The following is a 16,154-nucleotide window of genomic DNA, read 5'->3' as shown; positions in this document are numbered from 1 at the left end:
GCTTTTTTTCTATTCAATAAAGTGAGAATCTTGTACAGAGAATGTGATGAATTTCTTTACAAAAGGTCCAATCCCTTTTCTTGATCTACATCTCTTCCTATTTATAAGGGAATATGCGCCACAAAACCCTAGATAGTACAACCGAAGAGAATATCCATTGAATGTTCTTTAGGGAATCTAAATCCTAAGACTGGTCATTACTTCGTGCTGAGAATTGACGTTTTGTCCCCATCCTCGTCTTCTGTTGATCCGGTTCGGCCTCGGCTTCACTTTACCTTTCACCTTTGACTTTGACCTTTTGGAATCATATCGATACGTCACAACCTTCAAAGGATTTTATTACCATTGACCAGGTCAAACATATAAAATGATGCCCATATAGTTAGTCCCTCCGCTTGTCAAGGTCGCCCTCATGGACGGGCTAGATAAGTGGATAGTGTTGGTTGTGGTCGTTGTCACAGGCAGACGGTGTGGCATTGTGAGAGCTGCATATTTCAAATTCATGATGTTTTGATTCCCGTGTGACCTTTCGAGAGAACATGACGTTATTTTTCTTCATATTTGGTTGTGCCTCATGATTCCTTGAGTAATCCTGTGTATGTGTCCACACCGGTGGAGGATTCTATTATTGTAGATCGTGTCAGTCGCTTGTGTGTGGTTGTTATTGGGGGTCTTGAGACTAGCGTAGATCTCCTACTTTTCGATATAGTTGATTTCGATATCATTTTGGGTATGGATTGGCTGTCACCTTATCATGCTATATTGGACTATCACACCAAGACCGTGACCTTAGCATTGTCGGGGTTTCCTCAATTAGAGTGGAGAGGGACTCCTGGTCATTCTACCAGCAGGGTTATCTCTTATATGAAGGCTCGGCGCATGGTCAAGAAGGGCTGTTTGGCTTATTTGGCTTATGTTCGTGATTCTAGTGCTGAGATTCCTTCTATGGATTCTGTGCCAATTGTTCGGGAGTTTCTAGAGGTTTTTCCTGCAGACCTATCGGGGATGCCACCCAAAAGGGATATCAACTTTTGTATTGATTTGGCTCTGGGTACTCAACCCATTTCTATCCTGCCATACCGTATGGCCCCACTAGAGTTGAAGGAATTGAAGGAGCAATTTCAAGACTTACTTAATAAGGCTTTAATAGACCTAGTGTCTCGCCCTGGGGTGCACCGGTGTTGTTTGTTAAGAAGAAGGATGGATTGATGAGGATGTGCATATACTATCGGTAGTTGAACAAAGTCTCCATCAAGAACAAGTATCCATTGCCGAGGATTGATGATTTATTTGATCAGCTTCAGGGTGCCAAAGTGTTTTCGATGATTGATTTGAGATCTGGCTATCATTAGTTGAGGATTAGAGCATCTGATGTCCCTAAGATAGCTTTTCAGACTCGGTACGGGCATTATGAGTTTCTAGTGATGTTATTTAGGTTGACAAATGGCCGAACAACATTTATGGATTTGATGAACTGGGTGTTCAAGCCCTACCTGGATTCCTTTGTGATTATTTTCATTGATGATATCTTGATCTACTCCCGCAGTTGAGAGGAGCATGAGTGACATCTTCAAATCATTCTTCAGACTCTGAGAGACAACCAGTTATATGCTAAGTTTTCGAAATGTGAGTTTTGGTTGGGTTCAGTTGCTTTCTTGGGTCACGTTGTATCAGCAGAGGGTATTCAGTTGGATCCTAAGAAGATTGAGGTAGTCAAGGACTGGCCTAGACCGACATCAGCTATAGAGATCCGGAGTTTCTTAGGTTTGACGGGTTATTACCGTCAGTTTGTTGAGGGGTTTTCATCCATAGCAGCCCCGATGACAAGGTTGACCCAAAAGGGTACCCCGTTCAGGTGGTCGGACGAGTGTGAGGCAAACTTTTAGAATCTCAAGACAGCTTTGACTACGGTGCCGGTGTTAGTATTACACATAAGTTCAGGGTCCTATACAGTATATTGTGATGCATCTCGTATTGGACTTGGTGTGGTGTTGATGCAAAATGGCAAGGTTATTGCGTATGCTTTGCGGCAATTAAAGATTCACGAGAAGAATTATCTAGTTCATAATTTGGAGCTAGCAGCCACTGTTCATGCACTGAAGATCTAGAGGCATTATCTATATGGCATGTCCTGTGAGGTGTCTACGGATCATAAGAGTTTGCACTACTTGTTCAAGCAAAAGGATCTCAATTTGAGTCAGAGAATGTGGTTGGAGCTATTGAAAGACTATGATATCACCATCTTGTATCATCCCGGGAAGGTCAATGTGGTGGCCTATGTTTTGAGTAGGAAGTTAGCTAGCATGGGCAGCCTTGTATATATTCCAGTCAGTGAGACACCGCTTGTATATTTGGCAAATCATTTCGTGAGTTTGGATGTTTCTGAGCCCAGCTGTGTTCTAGCTTGTATAGTCGTTCGGTCTTCCTCGTTTTAGCATATTAGGGAGCGGTAGTATGATGATCACCATTTGTTTGTCATTAGGGACACAGTGCGGCACAGAGATTCCAAGAAGGTTACAGTTCGAGATGATGGAGTTTTAAGGATGCAAGGTTGTGTTTGTGTTCCTAATGTGGATGGACTTCATGAGTTGATTCTAGAGGAGGCCCATAGTTCCCGATATTCTATTCTTCCGGGCACTGCTAAGATGTACCAGGACTTGCGGCAGCATTATTGGTGGAGGAGGATGAAGAAGGATATTGTTGCATATGTAGCTCGGTGTTTGAATTGTCAGCAGGTAAAGTACGAGTATCAGAGACCTAGTGGTTTGCTTCAGAAGATTGAGATTCCTGAGTGGAAGTGGGAGCGTATCACTATTGATTTCGTTGTTGGACTCCCACGGACTCAGAGAAAGTTCAATGCAGTATGGGTTATTGTGGATAGGCTGACTAATTCAGTGCATTTCATTCCTGTGGCAGTTTCCTATTCTTCGGAGCGGTTGGCAGAGATCTATATCCGTGAGATTGTTCGTCTTCATGGTGTGCCCATGTCTATCATTTCTGACTGAGGTACACAGTTTACCTCACATTTCTAGAGGGCAGTACAACGTGAATTGGGTACGCGGGTCGAGTTGAGCACAACATTTCATCCTCAAACGAACGGACCATCCGAGCGTATTATTCAGATTTTGGAGCATATGCTTCGCGCCTATGTTATTGACTTTGGAGTTTCTTGGGATCAGTTCTTGCCATTAGTGGAGCTTGCCTACAACAACATCTATCAGTCGAGCATCCAGATGGCTCCCTATGAGGCATTATATGGTAGACGGTGTCAATCGCTAGTTGGGTGGTTTGAGTCGGTGTTGATACCCAATTTTTCCTCATATATTTTTTAATACATATGTATACTTTCAAAATAGTACTTATGCAGCTATAAGCATGCATAAATATTTTTATAATTTTTCTATAATTTTAAAAGCTCCAAATCAATTTATTTCTCCTCTTTTATTTATAAAATATCCAATAATTATCCTTCAAACTACTTTTGTGATTATTTAGTTATTTAAATTCATTATTTATGCCATCATAATTGTTTAAATATTTTTGGTGCACTTTTAATAATTGCACTTACATTTTTAGGCTAAATTGCACATCTTTGCAATAAAAGCTCATGTTAACGTATAATTACATTATTTATGCATAAAATAGACTTTTATATTTTTAAAATATTAAATAACTATTTTAAATCATGTTAGTGTATGAAGATATTTTTTGGTACTCATTTATTATTTTTATAAATTATTTAGTTATTAAAATTGGTTATTTAAAATCTGGCACTATTTTTATTCAATTCTGATCCTAATGCCCAGCCTAATTTTAAAACCTAGCCTATTAACTAACCCCAAATTCTTTATAAACTAGTCTAGGCCCAATACCCCACATGCCCCAACCCGATACCAGGGTCCCCCTTTCCAAAATTAAACCAAACGACCCCCAAACCCTAGTCATTTCTCATATATGGCCGCCCTTGAATCCCCTCCTCTTTGGTTCTCTTTGAAACCTAACCCTAATCTCCAATCGCCGTCACCCAAAATCAAGCCCTAATCCTTTAATCCATATCCAATCTATGGTATCCTATGGTTGTACGAAGCCTCTACTTGTCTCATATCCTTTGGTTGTTCGATTATGTGGTTTTGTGGAAGGAACTTGAAGAGATCTGGTCCAGATCTCATTCAAAGCTCTTCAAGGGTTTGTCCATGGTTTGCGAGTGATTCCTACTGAAATACCATGGTTCAAATCTCAGGTTCAAACCAGGTTTTCTTTACCCCTCCTTTTTCTTCTCAAAACCCTAATCTTTGGACATGAATCCGTTCGATCTTTGTACATTTGGAAGGGTTCTGAGTTTGTCCATAACTTTGCTTAAGATATCTTGTTTCTTTAGTATCAACCGATTTTAACACTATATCTTGATTTCTTTCCGATCTACTATTTGAATCTCTGCATACTTGAAATTGTTTTCGAGTTCCTGTGATTTTTCTTTAAGTTTCTCTTATTCCTCTACTACTGACCAATTTTAAGCACTATAATACTTCAAGTTTTTGACTTCTATGACTAGGGTTTCCCAAAATTTTCTTTCTAAAAAACGTTTAATGATTTTTGAGTGTTTAATCTTCTGTTTCTTGTTTATGAAGATTGCTTTAACCCTAATTTGTTTATGCTAAAAGCCCTAATTTTTCGATATTATTATTTGGATTTTGAGTTTTTCTAGATTACTTGGGTACTGATTTTGTCCTATGCTTTGATTTCTGTGATTCTTCTTAGCCTAATTCGATGTCTTTTGATCCTAATGTGCCTCTACTGATGTTTTTAGTTCGACTCTTCTACTGATTCTATTGTCTATGTTCATTTTTTTACCTATTCATGGTAAACCTATACTTTTCTCCTTAAATCAGTGATTGACTTGGATTCTTGATTTATCAGTTTGTTTGTTATGACCTATTCCTGACTATTTTCTTATTTGCAATCCTGAGCCGCTTTCTTACCTTCTTTGATTAATTGTGATAGTTACTGATTCTTTACCAATCATTTCCTTAATTAAAATTTTGTCTATTTACCCCTAATTACTCGTTTGATTTTCTTTCCTTAAATGTGTTCTGCCTTTCCCATTGGTTGATTACCCTTAATTAAGGGAAAATTATACTAACGGATGTATAATTGATTCTGCGGCTTCCTTAATTGCTGAAGGGTTGATTCCCTTTACCTTATTTACCTTGTTCTTCACTGATATATATGCTCTCCTTACTCCTCACTTCCAGACACGAACAATAGTTCATCTATACTCTCACACTCTCAAAGCTCTATTCTCTTCTGTTACTTGTAATTCTTACTAATCCAGCCGGCTATAAGCCAAGGCTGGCTACTTGCACTATCTCTGCTGTATACTCTGTATTATCTCTTTAACTGGTATGTCCTGATTCAATTCACATTCCAAAAACTATGTGTTTCTTGGTTGCTGCAGTTCATTAGTTGTAAATTCTAGTTCTAGTTGCTACTCTATCCAATATGTAGTCAGCATGCCTAGATTACTGTATCACACAACATGTTTGTAAATTCTAGTTCTAGTTACTACTCTATCCAATATGTAGTCAGCATGCCTAGATTATTGTATCACACAACATGTTTAAATCTGTTCTGTTAGAATCTATAATTAGTACATTATTTAGCATGCCAATACTGCTTTAGATAACTTGTTCACTAGTATGTCTAAGCTGCATTGTGTGTTTACTGTCTCACCCAACATGTCTAGATTCTGCTTGTTTTGTATATGATTAGTATTTTTAAAACCTTGAATGTTTCATGAAATGTTTATCTAGCTTGTACATCTAAGTTTAACTTGCTCTACTTCACCCATGAGATCCTGTTTGTGTCTAGGACCTGTGTGTTCTCAACTCTACTTTGCAACTACAATCTGTGTATTTGTTTGTCATCACTAAGGTGCATTCTAGGTGTTCCCCCTACCCTTTTCCCTTGTGTGAAGTCTGTTCTGAAACTGTATGTTCTGTGACTTGCTCTCTGATCCCAACATGTTCTTCATGTTTTCTCAAATTGTTTTCCACTCAAACCAGTACAGGTTTTTAGAAAACTCTTTTCCTAAGACCTTCTTTATACTATTTACCTAACTCTTTCAAATCATTATGCACTCTCACCTTACTCTTAGATTGCTAAGTTCTGCCCCTCTGATATGTGTACTGCCTTGAGACTCTTGAGATCTCTCTGAACTCTGGCATATTAGGGCTGGCACTTCCACACTGCACATAACCAGTCTTTGTTTGAGGAAAGTTTGGGTGTGAGCACTGCCCGAGATCCTTGAGATCCTTAGGGAACTCTAACACACCTAGATATGAATTGGGCTATAGAACTTTGGGTATTTGAGATCAATGAAGGCTTGGTACACCATGACTGTTTTGGGCCTGCTTCAGGCTCCCTATAGCTTATCTTCTATTTATTTATGTAATTCATATTTATTTCTTGGTCTGTAATAATTATTGTAAACAAATATTAGGGTGATTAGTGAAAAAAGGTGGGTAGTTGTGTATTGTGGGTAAATTGGATAGATAACATGCCTATATGGTCTATTTTGATTCAAAATATGATATGTTAGATAACATGCTAATAGGATCTTCTTTGGTTTAAAATAATTTCTGCATGCTTTACTTTCACACAATTAGAAACCATGTCTATATGATCTAAATGACTTTAATAATAGAGATCATTCCTATAGGGTTAAAATCAGCTTTATAATTAGATATTATGCCTATAGAGTGTAAAGTAATTAAAGTTCAGTTTTCATTACAGCATATATTCAAATTCATCTCCCTAGAAATCATGCCTATAAGTTCAAAGTCGGCTTTTAATAATTAGCATGCCTATAGGAATTAAAATCAGCTCTAATAGAAATCATGCGTATAGAACTTAAAACCAGTTTAGTTAGAAAAGCAGTTTAATTCACTTTTTTTTTATTCTGAATTGGATTAGTCGATTAATCTGTCACTTCTTTAATAAGTTTTCGAACACTGCCTTAAATTAATACTATTAGAAAGCATGTCTATAGGATCTCAAGTTGTCCGTTTAAAATTGATCACTGTTTTACTGCATTCCTAATCAATATAGATATCATGCTCATAGGACATCACTATTATGCCTAGGCAAGCCTGTAGGGCAATTAAGACTCTGACAATAAAACTGCGCTTTAAAACTGCTCACATTCACAGGTCTAAAATCAGTAGGCAAGCTGAATAGGTCTTTGACACTTCAGTCCTAATTCAATATTGTATACTTTCTGCTCACTTAGATATCATGTTTTAGGGTTTTCTTTTAAATAGTTGAAACTGTTGTTTGAGATGCGCACTTGTTTGTTATTATTGTGGGAGCAAAATGTGAGCCTTTATTTGTTCCTCCTTTAAGTGCAGTCATAATTGTTTTTGATTGACACCTAGACTTTTATCCTTTAAAACTTTGGGATGGCCTAGAACTACCTAAAATTAGAGGTCCTAAATACCTCCAGGGTCACGAGGAAGGGACGGGTAGTGCACGCATAGGATATATTTCAAGGTTGCTAGAATACTTTAGGCTATGACCAAGGGAGGGAATTGGGTAGTAAGGAATATGATGACTACGCGCTAATGTCACATGTAGTCTCTTGTTGAGGAGTATTTATCGGGCATTGTATGAGTATGATCCTGTAGGCTAACCAACCTAGGACCCCTCTTTCCCAATTCTCGTTGTTTAAATATATTTTACTTACCTTTCTATATGTGCCCCCTTGTCCAGGTCTTTTCCCTTTGTTTCATTACTTGAATCATACATATGCTCAAAAAATGCCAAAACATGCCTTTATTTGCAAGTATGTGTTTAAACTATTTATTTGTTAAAAGGACTAATTCACATAAGTATAAGTTCGGTCGGGACCCACCATTGTGGAACAAGAGGGGTGCCTAACACCTTCCCTTCAAAGTTATTTCGAGCCCTTACCCTAAATATCTGGTAATGCAAACTGGTCTAAGATGTCGAAACCCGGACTTCTCTCCGCGGAGGGAAAAAAGGGCGCGACAACATAGCGATTCTGCTGGGGATATTTTAGGCTCTTACCATAATGAACTTATCTTTTGTGAATTAGTCCAAGCATGTCTTATCCTATAACATTTCCCCTTATTTGAATTTAACTGCCTATTTTTAAGCATTTATGATTCTTTATTCCCGAAACAGACTTGTCTCCTTGTTTTCTTTTTCTGTAACTGCCTTCAATTATTTAAATACTGCATTTATTATTTTTACGTGAAAATACTTGACTACATGATATTGTCGCACCCCCCTTTACCTCGTGGAATCGGGTTCATGACACTTTCGGTATGAGACAACTCTTTTCCTTTTGGGAAAGGGGTTTGCAATTTTGAAGAGTCACCACATAATGATTTAAGGCGCATTAGGACACCTATAGGGTTCATTTCTAAATATGTTTGATAACCAAAGATAGGGTAAGGGCTTGAAATTATCCTAAGGGGAAGGTGTTAGGCACCCCTCAGAATCCACTAATGTGGTTCCCGGCCAGACAGTTTTTTGTGAATTTGTACAATTAGAAAATAGGCAAGTATTGACTCAAATAGTAGGGGATTTAAGTTTGAATACACATATGTAAGAAAATAACTTAAACAAGGTGAGATTTTGAAAAAAGAGTTATAATTTAAACATACTTGATAATGTAAAAGGGAAGGGGGGTCCTAGGTTTGTTTATAATATGGATCACGTCAATGCGACACCCGGTGTGACACTCCTCAAAGAGGGGCTACACATGGTGTTAATGCACCAATCATCGTATCCATATCTACCCTTTCCCGCCCCGTAAGGTAATTAGAGCGATGATTGGTCTCGACTTTTATTGCATGCTGCTACCCATCCCTTCCTATCAGTCTCGGAGGAATTTTAGGACTCTTATTCCTATAAGAAGGAGGTTCTAGGTAGACCTCGGGTTTCAAAGGTAAAATTGCTAAAGCGACATACAAAACATATAAGACTGCAATTAGGGGGAAACATGTAAGCAGATAGAAGGCTCAGTTATACCTCCTCAAACAATGCACAAAGACAACACGACTTATACATAGTTAAGGTCTGAATTAAAAAAAATCCTAATCAGGGTGTTAAGTTGTTGAAGCAGAACCAAATTTATTACATGACTCAGATAAGAAGTCCGAATCAGGCATGCCTGCTGGTTGTAACAGTCAATATTTAAGCAAAGGCAGTCCTGTTTTTAGTCAGGTTATCACCTAAGACTTGCCTAGGCATAAAGCGAATTGCAGCAGTTGTTCAGGGTTATTAAGACAGACGGATTGTTATTACCTAAAACATGCGGTTCTAATCGCAAAAATTGTTGCCAATTTTATTCAGAAAAACACAGTGCGAAAACTATTACTTTACTACTTTTTTCATGAATTAGTAGTTAATTAGGCATTTGGACGAAATGCAAACAGGATCCTAGACAGGATATCTAGTATGCATATGCAAATGGTAGGGTTGTTAAAGAAACAAAGTCCCTAAGGCATGATTTCAAAATGTATTCATGAGTTGCAGGATTGTTAGAATGTAACTTTATGAATACAACTTTTAGACCAATGTTATTATCACCCTAGGAGCAGGATTTATAAGCGATAGACATAAAGCATGGATTAATGAATGAGATGTTGAAGCAAGAAACATGAATCCTAAGAAAATCATTTCTAATGCATTGTATGAATCCTAGACATGGTTTCTATTGCACAATTTTGAAATATAAACCTAATAACATGTTTTCTACCCTTTAACAACTATAGCATGCATATTTCCCATCCCTTTTCACTAGCCAACTCCCATACTTATTTACAGATTATTACAGACCATGTGATTGAATTACATAATAAAAATGTAAAAATAAGAAGTTAAAACCATAGGAAGCTTGATTCTGACTTCCTCTTTGAGTTATGTAATAAACCACCTCAAATGCCAATATTGTTCCAAAGCCTTTTCCATATCTGGGTATGTTAGAGTTCCCTAAGGACCTCAAGGGATCCCGGGCAGTGCTCACACCCAGATTGCATGACCAAAAGAGGGTGAGTGCAATGTAGAAGGGCCAGCTCTTATGTGTCCAAGTTCAGAGGGAGCTCAAGGGTCCCAAAGCAAGGCACACACAAAAGGGGCAGAACTTAATGGCCTAAGAGTATATGTGAGAGTGCTTGACATAGTTTGAAAAAGAGATTGTGTAAAAAACTGGACTATCAAATCCATTTTTTTGAAAGTAATCAGTAACAGAGTTTGATTAAAAGCAATTGTAGTAGCAAACAAACTCAAACACCTTAAGAGGGGATCACACATAGAATCAGTAGTCAGACAAGGGGGTCAAGGGATTTGGGATGCACAGACATTTGTCTGTAAACACATAACCCCAGCAGAGGTCTGGTTTGGACATGCACAACAATAGCTGATATTGGCATAATCACAAACCAGCTAGAAAACATAAACACATGGAAGGGATAGGGGTCTGGGATTCATAAGATAGTAAGTGCACAGTAAGTGATTGATAGAGCATGCTTAGAAACACACATAAGAGAATGCATTAATCTAAGGGGAAACATTATAGCATGCTGGTAATGTAACTTAATAGAACCATAAGCAGAAATAGACCAACAATGAGGGAAACTGAAACAAATAAATAGGCATGTTGTTGTTGAAGCTTTAAAATTAACTAGGACATACCAGTTGAGAAAGCAAAGTGTAGAAAGGTAAAGCAAGTAGGATTCCACTGCCTAGCCTTGGCTTTCAGCCGGCTAGACAAAGTAGTAGCACAAGTAGTAGTAGAGAAAGAGAGTTTTGAGTTTATAAGTGTGTGTTCTTAACTAAATTGTTCGTCTTTAAAGAAGAGAGGGTAGGGTTTTTATAGCTTTGAAAACGAGTAGAAAATAAGATAACAAGTAAAGGTTTAACACAAATATGGCAATAATCACAATCAGAATCCCATTAATACAAGTACTTCCCTTTAATCAAGGAATTACTACTTAACGGATACTAACGGGGTAATTAAGGAAATAAAATCAATCTGAGGAAGATTGATTTCAGACCATATAAGGGATAGTAAAAATATAGAGTATACAATTGAGTCTAGGTACATAATATACTTAATTTGGGGAAAGGATTCAGCGGGGTAAAACATCACAACAAATAAAGGAAGGAATCAATCAATTTAAACAAATGAGTAAAATTAGGGTTTATAAGAAAAAAAAATTGCAATCAGCATGGTAATCAACATGGTCAAGCAGTCATGGCTCACATGTAGAACCAAAGTGAAGAAACCACTCTAACAGGTAAAGAAAGACAGAAACAAGTAAAGAACTCACAATAATAAGTGAGGAAAACCTTTTAAGAAATTAGGGTTTTAACAATAGTCGAGTTAAAAAATGGTAAGAACTCAGAAACAGATACGTCAAACAAGGAAAAGGATTCAAACACAAGAATTTAATCGAATTAAGCATGCGTATAAAATAAACAAAAAGAGTTTCAGAACCCCAGATAGAACCAAAACACTTAGAGTTTTAACACGATGAACTAGGTATAAGAAAAATATAAGCAAATCATTTAAATATAGTAAAATCATAAAACAACACCGAAAATCGGAGAAGAGATCTTTAAAAAAAAGAGTTTAAGAATCCCTAATTTTTGAAGACGGAGAGTCGCTTTGAAAAAATCGGAAAAGATTTGAGGAAAACACTTAAGAGTCTCATAACATACACAGATCTAAGATAGATCTGAAAGAAAATTGAAAGATCTTAAAGGTTAGGGTTTCAGAGAACCCAGAAAAGTGAGAAAAACTTCGAAAAGTTACCAATCTAACCGGAATAGCCATGGATCTGACTCGATCGGCCATGGATAGATGGAAAAAGACCATAGGCAGAAGTCGAGCAGGATCTGGATTAGATCTCTTTAATACCTTTCCATGGTATGACGAAAGCAGGCCACAAGGAGACATAGGAGATGAGTACACGTCTCAAACAACCATGGGAGTCCATGGATTGAGTGAGGATTGAAGGGGTTTAGGGTGGATTTGGGTGGTGGCGGCTAGGGTTAGCCTTAGGTTTTTAGAGAGGAGAGGGGATTCAAGGGCGGCAGACTGGTGAGAAATGATTTAGGTTAGGGGGTCGTTTGGGATTAAAAATGGTAAGGTGGAATGGTGGTCGTTGATCTAAATGATCAACGACCTAGATTAAATGGGGTAGGTGGGGATCTGGGTTTGGGTTGGTTTTAAAAGGGTTAGGATCGGGTTTGAATCAAAATTGGGCTGGGGATTTGGGGTCTAATTTAGGCTATAATTGAAATACAAATGGGCTGTTATTTAAATAGCCATTTTTCACTTTTTAATTTATAAAAAATAGTAAATAGTTTCTAAAAGTAAATTGAAAGTACTAAAATGATTTATAACACATAAAATAACAATTTAAAAATATAGGGCCCAATTTTATGCGTACAAAACATAATTAAACCTTAAAAGGGCCAATATTGCAATTATGTGCAATTTAGCTTTAAAAATACTAAATAAAATTGTAAAAATGTGTAAGTATTTCGTTAGCCATATTTTGGCATAAATATAAAAATCCAATAGATTAATTATCAAGATAATAATTTTGGAAATTATTATTGGGTATTTTATGGATAAAAAGGGAGAAAATAAATCAATTTAAACCTTTTAAAATTATAGAAAAACAATAAAACCTTGGATATGCTTATGTATGCATATATATGTTATTTTGAAGGTATTTTGCATATTTAAGAAATATATAGGAAAAAATTGGGTATCAACAACTACCCCTCTTTACCCGGGAAGGATGAAAGAGTTGTCGGGTAAAGATATGATGGCCAATTTTGACTAAGTGAAATGGTTTTGAAGAGGATTTAGGTCGCACCCTGGCTTCTAAGCTGCCTACATATCCTTGGTTTCACAGGAATCAGGTCGTATGTAGTTTAGGATCCATCGGCGGAGTATACCGGTGAAGACCTTTCAAGAACGGACGCAATATTTAGGGCTGGGTGAGTGAAAGGTTTACGGGGATGGTTAGGTTTGAATGGCTGAGGGAACTGGAGCGGGATCGCTCCTGCCGGGATAGTCGTTGCTCGCCTGTTTACCTGCAATTAGACACAATACAAGCATATGTTGTGCATAAATTTAAACATGATGCAAATTCCCGTTGGTCCATGAATGTTGTCTTTGGATGGTTAGGAATGGCGTCCTCAGACCATGATGTCCTGGGCCATGAAACGTATGATAAAGGATTCGCAGACCATGAAATGATGTTCTCGGGCTATGAGGATAGTGCCTCCAAACCATAACGCCTTTGAATAATGATGTGCAAAAGATTAAGAGAGATCCTCAGGCCATGACATGGTGTTCTCGGTCTATGAAGACGGTGCCTCCGAACGATGACGCCTTTGGACGAGTTGGCAATATTTTAGCCCATGAAAGATGCAGTAGTATGATGCGGACAAGATGGAGCTTAGTCTTGCGATTTGAAGGGCAAAGCTTAGCCCGTAAGAAAAGAGAGATAAATAGTGCTTGAGATGGCACTTAGTTTCAAAGAAAATTGGAGGTAGAGCTTAGCCTCGAAAGGCATAATGATAGCCTTATGCAAAATGCATATGGAGACAGCGTTTAGTCTCGGAAGGCAGAAAGGTAGCCTTATGCAAGAATGCAGATGCAGATGGAGGTAGAGCTTAACCTCGGAAGGCAGAATGGTAGCCTTATGCAAAATGCAGATGGAGACAGTGTTTAGTCTCGGAGGATAGAAAGATAGCCTTATGCAAATATGCGAATGCGGATGGAGGTAGAGCTTAACCTCGGAAGGCAGAATGGTAGCCTTATGCAATGCAAATGCGGGTGGAGACAGCGTTTAGTCTTGGAAGGTAGAATGGTAGCCTTATGCAAATTGGAAGGCAGAATAGTAGCCTTATGCAATGAAAATGCGGATGGAGACAGCGTTTAGTCTCGCAAGGCAGAATGGTAGCCTTATGCAGATTGGAAGGCAGAATAGTAGCCTTATGCAATGTAGATGCAGATAGAGGTAGAGCTTAACCTCAGAAGGCAGAATGGTAGCCTTATGCAAATTGGAAGGCAGAATAGTAACCTTATGCAATGCAAATGCGGAAGGAGATAAGGTTTAGTCTCGGAAGGCAGAATGGTAGCCTTATGCAGATTGGAAGGCAGAATAGTAGCCTTATGCAATGCAAATGCGGATGGAGACAATGTTTAGTCTCGGAAGGCAGAATGGTAGCCTTATGCAGATTGGAAGGCAGAATAGTAGCCTTATGCAATGCAGATGCAGATGGAGACAGTAGATAGCAGATTGCGATGTTGTGATTACTGGGAGCATTGTGACATACAAGACATCACTGGTGTGTGCTGATAGCAGATGTTGGCAAGTGCAACGATTTTGAGAATTATATTGTTTAACAATGTTTGTTTCATGGGCGGACAATATGTTTAGTGATTCCGCCATCCTAGCACCTGCATCCAAAGGAAAATCATGAGTTTTGTAAAGGGGAAGGTTAGTTCGTATCCCCGCTGGATTTTCTTGACTTGTTCGACTTTGATCTGGTGATACCGTCTGTATCATTGGGGTAGTGTTACTAAACAAAGCAGTTTCAATAATAAACATGCGTGATTTCGCAAAAGTATGACATAAATGTATAATTAAAAATAGCTTTTAGATGAACCGACACCTGTGACGTGGCTCGGGACATTGCAACCTCTCCTGCTACGGAATTTTGAGGGTCCTCCTCAAAATTCTACCCCAGTTTGATAGGTTGTCACTTCTGACTGTTGCTCGTGTGGCGATCGGCTAAAATTACTTTGGAATTTTGAGGGTCCTCCTCAAAATTCTGCCCCAGTTTTCAATTGCGGGGGGAAATGAAAATGTTATTGAGTTGTGACCGAACCCATAGGGTTGCCTACGTATCCCCTCTTAAACGGGAATCAGGTCAGGCGTAGTTCAATTTACATCACATAAAGAAAGCATAAAGATTACACATAGTAGCGCTTGACTGCATCTGAATTGACCAACTTTCGCAAGACTTCTCTGTCCATTTCTGCAAGTATGAGGGCTCCTCCTGTCAGAACCCAGTGGACCAAGTATGGACCCTGCCGGTTGGGAGAGAACTTCCCTTTGGCTTCATCTTGATGCAGAAAAATTTTCCTTAACACTAGCTGCCCCGGTGTGAATTGTCTTGGCTTGACTCTCTTGTTGAAGGCTCTGGACATTCTGTTATGATAGAGTTGACCATGGGAAACTGCATTCATTCTCTTTCCGTCTATAAGGGATAGTTGCTCATAACGACGTTTTACCCACTCTGCGTCGTCGAGCTCAGCTTCTTGTATGACCCTTAGGGAAGGAATTTCTACTACAGCGGGAATGACAACCTCTGTACCATAAACAAGCATATAGGGGGTTGCCCCGGTTGATGTGCGAACTGTGGTGTGATACCCCAAAAGAGCAAATGACAACTTCTCGTGCCACTATTTATGCTTCTATGTCATTTTCCTCAATATCATCTTGATCTTGAAGGTTGTGGAATTCTTGTGTCTGATCTTGAAGGTTTCACACATAGCTTTCATCAAGTCACTGTTGAGGTTGGAGCCATTATTAGTAATGATTGACTCTGGAATTCTGAATCAACAAATAATGCAGTCGTGGACAAAGTTTGCCATGACTTTCTTGGTTACTACTTTGTAAGATGCTGCTTCGACCCATTTGGTGAAATAGTCGATGTCTACTAAGATAAACATGTGTCTGTTGGAAGTGGCAGGCTCGATTGGTCCAATAAAGTCCATTCCCCAAGCCGCGAACGGCCATGGTGAGCTTGTTGTGTGAAGCTCGCTTGGAAGTACCTTTATCATGCCTGCATGTATCTGACATCGATGGCATTTCCGGACATACTGGATGCAGTCTGTTTCCATAGTTATCCAAAAGTAACCAGCCCAGAGTATCTTCTTTGCTAAGACAAAACCGTTCATATGTGGTCCGCAGGTCTCAGCATGAATTTCCTCTAGTAGCTTGGATGCTTCCTTTGCGTCGACACATCTTAATAGTCCCAAATCAGGAGTCCTCCTATATAGGATTTGTCAGCTATGAAAGAAGTTGTTGGACAAT

Source organism: Nicotiana sylvestris, chromosome 5 (assembly GCF_000393655.2).
Source record: "Nicotiana sylvestris chromosome 5, ASM39365v2, whole genome shotgun sequence".
Taxonomy (NCBI): domain Eukaryota; kingdom Viridiplantae; phylum Streptophyta; class Magnoliopsida; order Solanales; family Solanaceae; genus Nicotiana; species Nicotiana sylvestris.
The sequence above is the reverse complement of the archived record's forward strand: the minus strand, read 5'-3'. Positions refer to the sequence as shown.